This window comes from Perissodus microlepis, chromosome 20 (assembly GCF_051167445.1).
Source record: "Perissodus microlepis isolate ML-2025 ecotype Zambia chromosome 20, ASM5116744v1, whole genome shotgun sequence".
NCBI lineage: Eukaryota > Metazoa > Chordata > Actinopteri > Cichliformes > Cichlidae > Perissodus > Perissodus microlepis.
This window is the reverse complement of record NC_140480.1, coordinates 35,242,916-35,258,474: the sequence shown is the minus strand read 5'-3', so window position 1 is coordinate 35,258,474 and position 15,559 is coordinate 35,242,916. Positions and strand designations below refer to the sequence as shown.

The 15,559-nt window shown below is 49.0% G+C and overlaps 1 protein-coding gene across 2 annotated transcripts in view; it reads right to left on the bottom strand.

Moving 5' to 3' along the window:
• LOC146365069 (nucleolar protein 4-like) overlaps window positions 1-15,559 on the bottom strand; it is a 102,692-nt gene that overhangs the window by 58,336 nt on the left and 28,797 nt on the right. Inside the window, exon 1 of one of the 2 annotated variants that reach the window (XM_084917881.1) lies at window positions 10,798-11,272. The exons of the other annotated variant lie outside the window; for it this stretch is intronic. The gene's annotated coding sequence lies outside the window, so the exon portion shown is untranslated. Of the gene's footprint in view, window positions 1-10,797; window positions 11,273-15,559 lie in introns of those variants that run through there. 2 annotated transcript variants of the gene reach the window in all.

The window sequence follows — 15,559 nt, the reverse complement described above, 5'->3', positions numbered from 1 at the left end:
TTTATCAGCTTTAGTCTGTTTAGTTGTTATTACATTATTATAACACGGCGGACGTCTGTCCTTCATTACAGGGCTGCAGCTATCGATTATTTTAGTAATCGATTATTTTAGTAATCGATTATTTTAGTAATCGATTATTCCATCGCGTAACTAATCCTTTTGTCTTATTAACGAGCAATAATAAATAGTCAAAACCAGCTCTTTCAAGATGAACTGCTCACTGGTTTCCAGTTTGGAAATGTCACTGTTTCTTACGTGTGTCTGTCTGTGTGTGTGTGTGTGTGTGTGTGTGTGTGTGTGTGTGTGTGTGTGTGTGTGTGTGTGTGTGAGAGTGTGTGTGTGTGAGTCTGTCTGTGTGTGTGTGTGTGTGCATGTGTGTGTGTGTGTGAGCGTGTGTGTGTGTGTGAGCGTGTGTGTGTGTGTGTGTGTGAGAGTGTGTGAGTGTGTGTGAGTGTGAGTGTGTGTGTGTGTGTGAGTGTGAGTGTGTGTGTGTGTGTGAGTGTGTGAGTGTGTGTGTGAGTGTGTGTGTTAGCGTGTGTGTGTGTGTGTGTGTGTGTGTGAGAGTGTGTGAGTGTGTGTGAGTGTGAGTGTGTGTGTGTGTGTGTGTGTGTGAGTGTGTGTGTGTGTGTGTGTGTGTGTGTGTGTGAGTGTGAGTGTGTGTGTGTGTGAGTGTTAGCGTGTGTGTGTGTGTGTGTGTGAGTGTGAGTGTGTGTGTGTCTGTGTGTGTGTGTGTGAGAGTGTGTGTGTGTGTCTGTGTGTGTGTGTGTCTGTGTGTGTGTGTGTGAGAGTGTGTGTGTGTGTCTGTGTGTGTGTGTGTCTGTGTGTGTGTGTGTGAGAGTGTGTGTGTGTGTCTGTGTGTGTGTGTGTGTGTGTGTGTGTCTGTGTGTGTGTGTGTGTGTCTGTGTGTGTGAGAGTGTGTGTGTGTGTGAGAGAGTGTGTGAGCCTTTAAAGGAGAACAGCACGTCAGCGTTCGGCGTTTCCTGTTTATTTTTATCAGCTTGTGAAAAAACATTTTTAATGACATTTAGCTGAGACAATATTTTAATTTATTTCACCTTCAATCTGAAATAAATCTGGCCCGGCACACCCCGCGCCCACCTTTACACTCGGCCCTGTTCGCTTCCATGTAAAGCAGGACGTCAGCCTTCAGCTGAGCGACTCACAGAACAAGTCCTTCCTGTTTTGTCCTTTTTAAAATAAACAGAAAACGCTGAAGTGAAACTCTGGTGTTGCAGTTTCATTCTCATCTGTGTCCAGCTCACTGGTTACATGTGAAACAGAAGCTGCTTCGGTGGATCTCCACGTTTCTCTCAGAGCAGATGGAGACAGTCATTGGAGACACAACCAGAGGCTGAAAGTAGAGCTGACGAGGATGAAACAAGGCGAGTAATTCAGAAATAAAACAGGAAATGACTCGAGCGGCGCTCCAAACCAAGACAAACTCGTTTTCTGCACAAACAAGGAAATGATGCTTCATCCACTGATGAAGACGTCCCACAGCGGCAGACGCGAGGCCACACAGCTCCACATACACCACATCCATCTCTCTGCTGCTTATTGCTGTGAAACCCGATCTCCACGTGAAACGGCCCAAATCTAATCTTACAGGTCAGAGTGCAGCCGGGTGTCTGCACGCATCAGCCGGTGATGCGCCTCCGTGCTGCTAACACCCTCCACACACCTGAGTCAGGTGATCGTCCACAGCTCAGAGCGTGTCCGGCATGCACGTGGACCTTTAGCTCGTCGAGCAGCTCCGGGTGGTTCTGGAAGATTCTTTGCAGGACAGCCTCGTCGCTCTGCGGCCATCTTGGTAACGCTCCGGCGGCAGATGTTCAGATGTCACAGACCAAACCCAACGAAAGCAGAGAGCAACATGTGCATCGAGTACAGGTGTCCAAGAACCAACAACAGATACACAAAGTTTGCTCCGTGTGTGTGTGTGTGTGTGTGTGTGTGTTAGCGTGTGTGTGCCTTGATTGACAGTGTGTTCTGAACTGTCACCATGGAAACTGAACTTCCACAGTCCATGCAGAGTGAGCGAGTTGGCGGGGCCGCTCGGTGTCAGCGGCAGGATTCATGACCGTTACTGAATCCAAACTACTGAAGCAGGAACGCACGCCGCAGATTTATTTACTCCACAAATCACGCGGCACAAAGCAAACACAGCAGGAAGCGAGGCTCGCACTTCCTGTTTCAAGAGCCGAGAAAGAAAAGAAGACGTCGTTCTTTCTCTCTTTGCTCTATCGGCCACACTGCACGACACACGTGCTAATGACTGACTTTACACTCCAGGACCAAACGGCTCTGATGATACGAGGGGGGGGGTATAAAGTCTCAACTCTGACGACATCGACATCATCCGCTCGTCTACAAGGAAACAGAAAGATAACCGCCGCTACAGGAATCAGTCAGCTGCTGGTTTCGTCAGTGGTCTGTGTGACGGTGAGCTCTCCGGGATCAGTGCCGCTGGATCTAAATACAACAGGAACAAACTGGGATGGGAAGACAGCTGAAATGCCACAGATACACCGTCTGCTACACCAGCTACACCACCCAGAACACACCAGCTGCTGTCCTGGAACAGAAGACAAGCATTCATGAAGGTCAAACACCGACGCCGCGATTAAGCGTTCCACGGTTCCACGTGAGCGTCACGGCTGAGCGTCGGGAAAACACTGATCTGCGCACTAAATAAAATATCATAATCTTTGTTAAAGCAGCAGAAAAAACTACTTCAAACACTAAAGCAGCCCTCCGTCCTGTCCTCCGTCCTGTCCTCCGTCCTGTCCTCCGTCCTGTCCTCCCCGCCATCATCCCGCAGCACTAAGACGCAGAGCGGCGGACAAAAAGCCATCGAGTTCATCCCAACGCTGCTGAGCGGCGAGCCTCATCAGAGGGCCGAGGGAGCTGCTGTAAACAGCTAATAACACAGCACTAATTCTTCTACGGCGCTGCAGAGGGTGTGAGACACCAACCAGAGACCCGAGCGCTCCGCCCTCTCTGCCAATCAGGAAGCGATCCGGCGAGCTGAGGCCCGGTAATGACGATCTAAGCCGGCCTAGTCCAGGCGGCCCAGATCTGCCCCGCGCTCGCAGATTAACCCCGATCTTCTGCAGGGGGCCGTCCAAGCCCCACAGCACGGATTACTCAGGTCAAAGGTCACCGATGGATCAGGCTAGTTTCACCGCCAGTCAGCACAAACATCACACCCACAACATCATTAACCAACCAGACGCTGCACCGAGGCAAAGGGGAGGGAACACAGCCGAAACATTAGGACCAGCTGCAGAGTCAGAGACTGTACCTGAGCGCACACACACTCTCACACACACACACACACACACACACACACACACACACACACACACACACACACACACACTCACACACACGCACGCACGCACGCACTCACACACACACGCACGCACGCACGCACGCACGCACTCACACACACACGCACTCACACACACACGCACGCACTCACACACACACACACACGCACGCACACACACGCACGCACGCACGCACGCACGCACTCACACACACACACGCACGCACGCACTCACACACACACGCACGCACGCACGCACGCACGCACACACACGCACGCACGCACTCACACACACACACGCACGCACGCACGCACTCACACACACACACACACACACACACACACACGCACGCACGCACTCACACACACACACGCACGCACGCACGCACGCACTCACACACACACACACACACACACTCTCTCACACACACACACACGCACGCACGCACGCACGCACTCACACACACACACACACACACACACACACTCACACACACACACACACACGCACTCACACACACGCACACACACACACACGCACTCACACACACGCACACACTCTCTCACACACACACACACACACACACTCACACACTCACACACGCACTCACACGCACACACGTATGGGCTCAAAATGTGGTCATAAATATTTTGTACTTGTAAAAAAGCTGTGTATGTGTAAAAAAGATTTGTGTGTGGACTTAGAAAAAAACCCTGCAAGTTACAAGTACGAATTTTGACCCTATTTTTCTTCCTTTCATCTGATTGGTCAATGTCATGTCAATCACAAATGTAACAATCCAATCAGAGAACAGATGGGTTTGGCTGTTGGAGGGGTGCTTTTTTTGAACTGCAGGTCCTTGAAGGGAATAAATGCCCTTTTACATGCCAACCCAGCGTTTTCCTTCATCACCACGAAGGAAAACAGTCTGTGGTCGTCCGAGTTTGGTGATTTTTGTGTCACAGGTCTACGTGTTTAATACAGGGACTTCCACAGCCTTTTCAACAGCGCTGCGGACCGCGGGGTGGGGGCGGGCAGTGTTTTGGAAATGACAGTCTTCATCACAAAGCTTTCTTCGTTATGAATTAGCATACATGTTTTTATTGAACATTTGAAGAACCAGCAAAAAAAACAGAAACTCTTGTAGAGGACATAAAGTCAGAGATAGAAAAGACAAGGAGCAGGTGCATCTAGTACAGGTAGAGCTGCTGCAAAAACCCACAGAGCCCAGCAGCCAGCAACAAATTCTGGATCCTTTGCTTTTAGTTAGCAGTTAGCATTAGCAGCACATCCTGCGTCCGATGTGAAAGGACTTTTATGCTGCGCACTGTGACTCACAGCAATGGTCCCGGGTCAGCCCTGACTTTGTGTTAAACTAATCCTAAAGTAATAATGGTATTTCTAACCACTGATATAGCACAACTTTATCCTTTCAACAGCTGCTGAAAGTTAGGGGACCTAGCTGCTATCGGATATTTATATAGAGATCCTCCAGCTTCAAACTGTATCACCCTTCAAGGACCTGCAGTTCAAAAAAGCGCCCCTCTGACAGCCAAACCCATCTGTTCTCTGATTGGATTGTTACATTTGTGATTGACATGACATCGACCAATCAGATGAAAGGAAGAAAAATTGGGTCAAAATTCGTACTTGTAACTTGCAGGGTTTTTTCTAAGTCCACACACAAATCTTTTTTACAAGTACAAAATATTTATGACCACATTTTGAGCCCACACACACACACACACACACACACACACACACGCGCGCACACACACACGCACACAGACACACACACGCACACACACGCGCGCGCACGCACACACGCGCGCACGCACACACACGCACGCACTCACACACACACACACGCGCACTCACGCACACACACAGACACGGACACACACTCACACACTCACACGCACACACTCACACAGACACACACTCACACACACGCACACACACACAGTATGAGCAGCAGCTTCAGCACACTGAGCTGTCTCTACTAACAGGACCTGCACACACCCAGAGCCTCTCTGGAGGAACTCTGCAGTTCCAGCAGCTGAGAACCAACCACAGTCAGGAGCATGGCGGCAGGCGGCGCTGGCCACGCAGATCTCAAGTAATCACATGGCAGCACTTCCTGTGTGACCACAGAGACGGACACGTGTGGTGCTGGAGGCGGGGCTTTCTGGTAAATCAGCTGTTTTGTGCAGGTTCCTGTTGTGGACGAGCTCACTGTAACCAGGCTACAAACACAAAGGTCCAAACGGGACGCGACACCCCGCCAGCCTCTCGCGGCGTGTGACGGCGCGGCGGCTTTGAGCCACGTCTCCTTCTGCTCGGGTATTCCAATTATAAACGGGGACGGACTCGAACCCTCGCCGGGTCACCAAAGAGCATTTAAGTGAGCATGTGACAGTGGTGGTCAGGGCAGACTCACAGCCAGCAGCTCTAACATGTATAAAGCAGGTAAGAGATGATGCAGCTGCACTAGCAGATGTTCCAGGTATTGGTTGCCTAGGTAACCCTTACTTACTACCCACTCATGTCAATCAGCAGTGGGCTGCGCTCTCATTGGTGGTCAATTCAAACGGTAGGTTCAAAGTTTATTTCGGGCCCCGCCCACTGTGATGTTTGTTAGTCATTGACTTTCCGTGGTCGTGGCGCCATCGCGTGGACGCAGCTTAAAGGTCGTGACTACTTCCAGAGACTCTAGTGACGCAGTGCTCGGTCTCCATGGCAACATGTCCGCTGCACATGTTGCCATGGAGTGATACTCAGTGGTGATACTCAGCAACCAGAAGTTACTCATTTCTAAAAACTCACCACCTCCGTCACTGTGAACCGCCACAGGAGGACGCCTCGTCCTCAAGCTGATCAGCACGAATGTGATTTAGGAGGAAACACAGACGTCTGAGTGAAAGGAACGATCGTTTCATTAGTCAGACTTTGTCAACCTGCAGTTCCTCTGCCGTCCAGCAGAGGCAGCAGTGAGTGCACAGTATGTGCTAAGTTTCCTAGCTTTCACCAACCAGCGAGATAACGATGATTTATCGAAGAACGGCCTCTGACCATCGTAAAACTGAAAACATACAAAATATCGTATTAGCTAACTAACATCAATAACTAGCTTGTTACACGCTTACTGCGTGTAACAAGCTAGTTACACGCGTTGCCCTGTACCTGTGCATGTGCAATGACAATAAAGTTGAATTCTATTCTATTCTATTCTAACGAGATAAAACGTTCATACTCAGTTAAACGTACAAATAATCAAACCAAGTATAAACAACACAAAGAGACAATCATTATTTTATCATCGCGCTCACTTATGGATAAAGCAACATTTTAAGGTCCATATCAGCTGAAAACAATAGCACTTCGCCACGTTCAGCCATCTTGGGTTTTCCTCTAGTTTTCTCAAAACAATATTACAAAGCAGCCACTAGAGGGAGCTCTAGGTCAGTCTGTAAAGCTGTATAATCCAGTGTAACTTGTAAAAGGCAGAACCGGGATCTGTACCTGACTGACTGATCATTCAGGACTCTCATTTACATTCGTTCACTTTTAAAAAAAAGATGACGACGACTGATGTTGTGAGTTTAGCGGTGATGTCACAGTGCTTACATCTGTCAGTTCAGCTTTAGGCTACGTTCACACGTATTTTTGAAAACACAGATTTTTCTATGTGTTTGCACCTTTTGTCCACACGTAAACGGCGTTTTCCATCACTGAAAACTGAGATTTTTGAAAACTCAGTTTTTGCGTTTACGTGTGGACGAGGAAAACAGAGATTTATTCACGCAACCGCAAAGGTGTGCGCCGTTTTTGACGTCACGCTGTGCGCCACGTTATTGTTTACATGAGATTTCTACAATGGTGGATAGAGACAAAATACTGTTGCTGTTAATCTGACTGTCTGCAGTTTTTACACACTTACTGTCCCTCCATTTACACAGACAGAGGCGTCAGAGTGAGCTTTCATTCAACACAGACACAACCCAAATCCCCGCGTCGTTTTTGAATAGATTAACTTTTTTTAAAGTTTAAATTTATGCATGCTGTATGCACTTTGTTCATTCCTAAGTTGTGAGTCCAAAATACTGTCTTAAGTTATTAACGTTTGATGAAGGCACCTGAGAAGTAACACAAAATTATCTGCCTTTCCAGAAAAACACAAACTTTCAGAAGTACTTAATGTTTTGTGAGGGTACAAAACCCGGTTTAGTCTTTCCCTGCCAGGCTTCTAGACTTCTGATTGGCCAACATTTCATTTTTAGCGTTTACATGTGGACGGGATTTTAAAAAAATGAAAACGGAAAATCTCAGTTTTCAAAAATACCCGTGTAGGTGTGGACGTAGCCTCAGCTTAAAATCACAACAACAGTGACCGATAGGCGCTTCACAGGGGGGTGAAGACCCTACGAGGTCATGATGTTCTGTTCTGGCTGTTCAAAGATGCTCAGCGAGCAGACCTCGATCTCTCCTGAGCTCAGAGCATTTCCACGATGCACCACAGACTCCAGAAATAGAGGGACCCAGCCCAGCCAGAAGGGAGAGGAAGAGGATGAAGAGGAAAAGGGGATTAGCAGGCAGGCAGGCAGGCTGCCCCCCCCAGCCCTCCTGCTGTGCTCATGGCCAGGTCAAAGGAAAAGTGCAGTTATTTTGGATCTAATCAGGCCTTCACACGAGGACTTATCCTGGGAAGGCTCCTCCCGTCCTCCTGTCCCCTAGCAGAAAATGGACATGACGAGGAGGAGGAGCCAAGGACAGCCCCGCCCCGCGGCACACACTTACATCTTCCTGTCAAATAGGATGACAGTAGATTTCTTCTTTTAAATGTTCTGTTATTGCTTGTTTAGCGTCTGGACTTGTGGAGGTGTGATGCGTTTCCTGTGTTTGTGTGGATTCAGACTCCTGCAGCGATTCATCAGGTCTGCCTTCACGGCGAGGGCGGGACGTTTGATTTTACAGGAACACCCTGAAACGTACACGTCGCTGCGTCACGGCCACGTGCATTTATGAGCCTGTGTCAGCACAGCTGGACTCCGGTTGTCATGGAGACCCATCACATACCTGAAAGCTCACGCTCACCAGGCCCGGGTCGGATCCCGCCTCTACTTTATTTTCATTTATATAGACCTCGGTCTGCTCTGATTGGCTAGAAACAATAGTTTGGGATGTTACCGTCTTCGGTATCCCCGCCCATCCCAAACATTGGGAAAAGGAGCGCTGCCGCCTGCAGGAGTTATGACTCTGCTTCGGTGTTTTCTCTGTGCCGTCCTCCTCCAGGAATCTTTTTAATCTCATAATCTCTGGTTAAAAAAAAGCTTTTAAAAATCATCATGGCGTCCTGCCATCATTTCTCCCTGCACAGGTGCTCACGCCTGCAGAATAAATCAACTAATCATTAATAACGGGTGTATCATAGCTCGTGGCTGTCATGTGTTGTAGACACAACAGCTACGCTGTGACATCACCATGGATTCAGGCGGCTGTCCAACAGCTGATCGTGACGCTATCAGCTGATTCCATCTGAATGGTGTTTCTGAGCTGCAGCGTCAAAGAAGAAGGACTCCCATCTTCTAATCTCCCATCAGCATCTATGTGATCCGTCCTTGTGACTGTGACACGTGCTGATTCGCTCTGACCGACATGTCATCAGGAACACGATGAGCCGACGAGGAGCGTGGCGTCCACTCGAGGCCGGAGGCAGAGTTTAAAGAGCCCGTCCTTCAGCTGGAGGAGCCTCGCTCTCAGAGAGCCTCCCACCCTGCTGCTGAAGGGCTCTCGAGCAAGGCGGCGAACTCTTATCAGCTCGAGGGCTGCGGCTCTGAATCAACGATCCGGCCGTGACCTCCGACCTCTGAAGGAAAGTCTCGTCTTGTCTTTGAAAGTAGAGAAACTAGAACCGTGGAAGAGTGGAAACGCAGAGAGAGGCGGTCTCTGTGTGAGCAGCAGGGCGTGGCTTTATGTCTTCGTCACAGGGACACGCCCACACTGAGCATGTGAGCGTGATCACAGGTGGGGACATGCCCGTTTGGCGAGTCCCAGCGTGTTACAGATTTAAACGTATTCAACGTTTTTTCTGTATCTGTGCGAGACGTTAGACGAAAACACCGACAGAGTACAGCTACACAAATGTTAAACATGATGCACACACATCGCAGCGAAGCAGCAGGATGTGCTCGGACCCACTCTGTCCTGAAAATGATATTCAGATTTATTTACTCAAATCACAACGCAGTCGCCTCGAGGTGCTGCAAGCTAACGACCGAACAGTAACCCAGAGAAAGGCGCCTGTGAGCGAGCACGTGGCAACAGTGGGAAGGAAAAGCTCTGACCAGGAAGAAGAAGAAGCGTGTCGTCAAGGGACAGAATATTTGGGACTGTCCTTCTGCTGTGAGGACAGCAGTGATGTCACCGCCGCTAATAAGATGTTAACCGCACGTGTTTGAACGCAGTTTCCATGCAGCCATGTGATTGGTTAGAGCTGTACAGGTGCATGTTTCACCTGTGCGCTCGGATGCTTTCAAGCTATTGTAAAACATCAGTGAAATATTTGCACAGCAACATCAAACTGTGTGTGTGACGAGGATCAGTACGGTCAAAGCAGAGCGCAGGAACGCTTCCATGATTTAAAACCAGCCAATCACAGCCCTGATATCAGCTAACTGTTGTCCTGCTGTGTTAGATAAGATGAAAATTTACTGCCTCGCCACTCCTTCAAACCCACGCCCTCGCATCGTGTTCGTGAGCAGAGGGTCGACGGTTTAGACGTTTCACCGTCGGCCATCATGTGACAAGTTGAGCTGTTTAAGATTTCTCTGCACTCATAAACGACCACAGAGCAGGACGCTGAGCTCAGCGAGCTGTGAAACACCTGCTCAAAAACAACCCGATCATAAACACCAGCACCTCTGTGGGGGGGGGCTTAGCCCCTGTGGACACGCCCCTGCTGTAAGGTAAAGGTTATACCACGTGACACGCCAGGAAACCGTCCCACAACCTCAAACCTGCCCGTCATCATGGAAGCCAGCAGACTGAAGCCCGATCAGTGCTCACTATCAATCGATCGATTGATCGATCAGATAATTCATTTACTTTAACGTTTTGTAGCAAAGCAGGTGAACATGAGAGTCCGAGCTCACGAGGATTCTGAGGCTTTCATTCACGCGACCGACACATCGACGCTCCGCTGGCACGCGTCACTCACCGTTAGTCACCGTGTGCGGGTGCGCGGTCATTCCGCACAACCCGCACGCACGCACAGACGTAAACACACGCGCATGGGAGCGTGTGCGCGGTCACCGGCTGCACGTGCGTGGCACCGGGAATATCACCGACCCCCCCCCTTCCTGCAGCAGGACGCTCCGCGCAGTCCCGGGGAGCATCCCGGGTTCAGACCGCTAACCGGGACCGGAGTAATCCGCGGCTCGTAAACAAACACCTGCAGCCCGCTCACCTTCTCTCCTGCGCCCCGGGAACGTCCTCCTCCGCCGGCTCTCGGGCTTCTGTCTCCGGTTCTTCCTCCGCCTGCAGCTCTGTCACATGCACTACTGCACCGGGAGGAGTGAGAGCGCACAGCGGGATCCTCAAGACTCACCGAGGCAAGCGGAGTGGGCGGGGCCACGCGCGGTTACGTCACAGCAGAGAGCGAGGGAGAGAGACCAAATCCGTTCTAACAATGGAGATCCGTCCGCTCCTCTCTCCGTCCACCCTTTGTTTTTCTCCCCGCCGACGATCCAGAACCGGCACCGGGACTCTGAGCAGGAGGCCGGAGGTCAGGAGGAGGTCTGCGGACTCCTCCACAGCCTCAGACCGTTCAGGGCAAAACGTAATCTCTAACATGAGGACACATCTGTGTCAGGCTGAGGAAAGACTCTAAAATATTCACGTTAATGTCCGTGAAATAAAGAAATGCTGCGTGGAGCAGAAGACACGCAGTTTCTGTGGTCCAGTACGGAGGCCCAACAGTGACAAACTAAACTCACTGACACGCAGGTGTAACGCGAATCAAGGTGACTACACGGAGGTGAACCTCCATGTGTGTATATATATATATATATATATATATTTTTTTTATTTTTTTTTTAAATTACTGCTTTATGCAGGTTTGGTCACCCACGGCTCCTCTGCTGCCAGAATCGTCTCCTCTACTTTGCAATAACCAAAAATGAGCAGTAGGAAGAAACAGGTTTTTAAAATTTAAACAATAATAATAAATAATTAAAAACATTGTTAACTGGATACAAGCCATTTATGGAGCTTAAAGGTTCTTCAGAACAGCCAAAAACATGACAGCAGACATGAAATCAGCGTGTTCAGTGGACACAGTGGAACATGTTCAAGTTACTCTCCAGCTGCTCGGAGGCTGTTTTAATAATAATCTTCATATTTCTGAACAAACACAAAGCAGGAAGCTTCATCTCTGTGGCACACTGACCTTTACTCTGAAACAAACACACACACCAACACTGTGCACACTCACAAATCAGCTGTGACAGCCACTGTGAGACAATCCTGCCACCTACAGGCAGAGGCTGGAACTGCAGCGTGATCCACACTGACAGGACACTGAGGCTTCAGCTCTACATGTGTTCACTTTATTTAATTTTTTTAATATAAATATATAGATGTAATATTAGTAGGAGCGCTCCTGCTGCCCTCAGTCTCATGTTTTAAATCACAGGCTGCTCCTTTGGTCAGTCAGGAGGAAAACAAAGGAAAGACTGAACTCAGTGAAAAATGAACATTTATAAAATAATTCTGACATTTTTGAATCTTAGGGCGTTAAAAAAGGAAAACAATGCAAAGATAAATGTTAGTATACATAAATGTAATGAACACAACTTTAATGTAATTAATAGAAACATCAATTTAGGTCAAACTGAATCTTACACACTTTATTTTATTATTTGGGGGGGGGGGGGGCAGCTTCAGCCCTCCGTACGTTTATTGTCAGGTTCACTGTCGGAGTGTCGGAGCCGCTTCAGAGAGCCTGGAAACGGTTTGTGAGGAAAGCATTGCTGCTCTTATATAAATATATAAATAAATATAAGGATATATATGAGTGCGCTGTGCACTTACAGAGCGCCGGGGGGACTTTTTCTTGCATGTTTCCATGGCGATCGTACTTTAGTGGACAGTATACACCAGAGAGCGGGGCAGATGGTGAGAGGATAAGGCGCGATGGAGGTCAGGGGAGCCGCGAGGAAGAGGCTGAGCAGCACTTCACACGTGACCTTTGGATCAGCGTGAAACCAGCGACAGCGAGAAGCTCCCTCTGAAAGCAGCTGGGCGGTGAGACAGGAAACACGCCGTGGATGAACACTCAGACTCTCGTTGAGTTATTTAGGTTGTTCAGCTTTTTGTTTAAGCCTCCTAGAAATGATTTATCCTGTTTTTCATTTTTCCTGTTATTCACAGTTTAATGTCATATTTTCATTTTTATGTGTTTTGTCTCTGGCTGAGTTTATTCTGTGTTTGTACATGTTGGTGAATATTAATACCTCAGCTCTGCAGGTTTTGCTATTTAATAACTGAGAACTTCTCAAACGAACGACGTTAATCACTCGCCATGTTATAGACTGTACATAAAAGACGGATGTAGCCACTGGTTTGACGGTATTTTTGTGACTATATTGGTAACGACAGGGTGGAACGCTGTTACCATATAATTACACAGATACCTGCTCATTAGTGCTCAGCAATGTCCAATCAAAATCCTAGACTCTCACTGTGCACCAAACTTGGAGCTCCGCCTTCTTGTTTGCTCTGTTAGCACGGTAACCTCACAGCAGCCGTGTTATTGGTCACATGATGTCATTAAAAAGGCTCCAACAGCACAAACATGGTGCAGACGTCCAGGTTAGCCTAGCAGCTACAGCCACCTGTCAGTCACAGGGCCACGCCCCTAATAACTTAACCAGATGAGTTCCTGTACAGATGTTGAGGTGAAACTACAAACAGAGACAAACTGTATGACGGGGTATGAAATATCAAATACATCCATTTATGATTAAACATCATTTTTTCTATGAAATAAGCTGAAAAATGACCGACTGAACCTTTAACTGCTGCGACGGCGGACGTCGAGCGCCTGAGCCTGGTCAGCACACAGCGGCGGTGTTCATCATTAGACCCGCCCTTACATACGTGCACACAGCGTCTCAGACTCTATGCTCGATCACTGTAAATAACACCGTTATTGAGAACAACAATGAAACAATGCCGTCACTCCTCGTCCTGTCCAGGCCGGATGAAACGAACGGCCTGATGTTGCTTCGTTACACCTGTCACAGGGTGGGCGGGGCCTCAGGGATGGCGCAGCGGCCGATATCTCACCTGCGTTATGCATTTATGCAACACAACTGGATAAAATCATTTCTGGTCAGTTTCTAACCAGCAGCTCTCGATTTTTCCTTCTGTGCTTTATAATTATGAAAGACCAACCCCCAACCTATCTCCCCTCCACCCACACACACGCACATGCACACACACATGCACACACACATGCACCCACACACACGCACATGCACACGCACACACACATGCACCCACACACGCACAGACACACACAGACACACACACACACACACCCCTCCTCCCAAAACTAATGAAATGTCTTTCCTCCTGAGGTAGCTGAAATAATGGGTGAAGACGGGGAAAGGGGGAGACCATAAATGATAATGAAGTACCTCATTCTCCTTTTTAATTCTTTCCTCCCCCTCCAACCACCTCCTCTCCACCCCTCCTCCCATCCTCACCCCCCCCCCCCCCCCCCGTCCTACCATCTACAAATTTTCTCATTTTTATTTCCACCTCCAGAGCCACCGCCCTGCCATCCCTCCATCCTCCACCTCACCCATTTCTACATTGTGTGCAGTAGCACCCCCCGCACCCCCCCCCCTCCCGCCAGGAAGCATCTTGGGTAATTTCCTCCTCTTATTGAATTGGGATGGGGGGGTGGATGGAGGAAAGATAAAGGGCTGGGCAGATGAACGGAGGCTTGGGATGAGTGCTAATGGAGCTGCTGGAGGATTCACACATCTCAAATATGCAGTCCATCCTCCTCCTCCTCCTCCTCCTTCGTCTTCTTGTTTCGTCTCTGGGGTAAAACTACAAATGCCCCCCTTCCCTCCTCACCCATCTTCCCTCACCCTCTCTCACTCACACTCATAAGAACGAGCCCAACAAAAGACTGCGACCTTCTTCTTCTATTTTTATATAAGAATGCTATTCAGCTGTTCAGACACACACACACACACACACACACACGCACACACACACACACACACACACACACACACACAGTGTGAACCTGATGCTCCCTCCTGTCCTATGTTATTTCTATAGGTGAGTGACTCATTGCTCCTCTATTCCTGTCTGTACTTCTGTTCCTCTGGGCCCAACACTATAATCACAGTCTCATCCTGCCACACACACACACACACACACACACACACACACACACACACACTGTCTGTTAAAACTTAACTCTTTCTGCGTCGCTGTCGCTCTGAGGTTGTGTGGATGTTTGCGGCGGTCAGCAGCATTATAACACCTTTAACAGCTGATATTGTTTTATTGGCATATAAATGAAAATAACAGGAAGTGGATTTGAATGTGTGCAGCTTTAGACCAGCAGGGGGCGACACCTGATCTCTCGGTAAACCTGATGCATCGCTGGCTTCACGTCTACACTCACACAAAGAGAAACGTGCGTGCAGCTCTGCGTGCAGGAAGCGTGCCGCCTTTGAGCACCGGTCAGCTGATGTCGTCACAGAGACTTCAGCGATAAGTTGGCGCTACCACGGAGACAGTCTGGCAATCACCTGCAATCTGTTGTTCACATTAACTCCTCCCAATCATGGGTTTAAAACTGACCGGAGACGCGAAGCTGCAGGACGGCGAGTTACCTGCAGAATGACACGGGAACACGAGCAGCTGGGAACCAGGCGCTACGAGCCGCATCGAGACTGGCTGTGCCGTCACAGGTCGCGCCGAGGCTGACGGTGTTGCGCCTCCAGCTTACTGAATCCCCCAAAAATTCAGTGCAATCGCTGCAAAATCTCCAGTTTTTCCCAGTCACGTGATCGTTTTAGAAAATATGTCCAAAAGGAGCTGCGGCCAACAGCTACGGTCAGCATCCACACAGCGGTCACCTCCATCAGTGAAACGCTGCACACTGCCCTGTCAGGGCGGGCTTTTAGTCGGATTATATC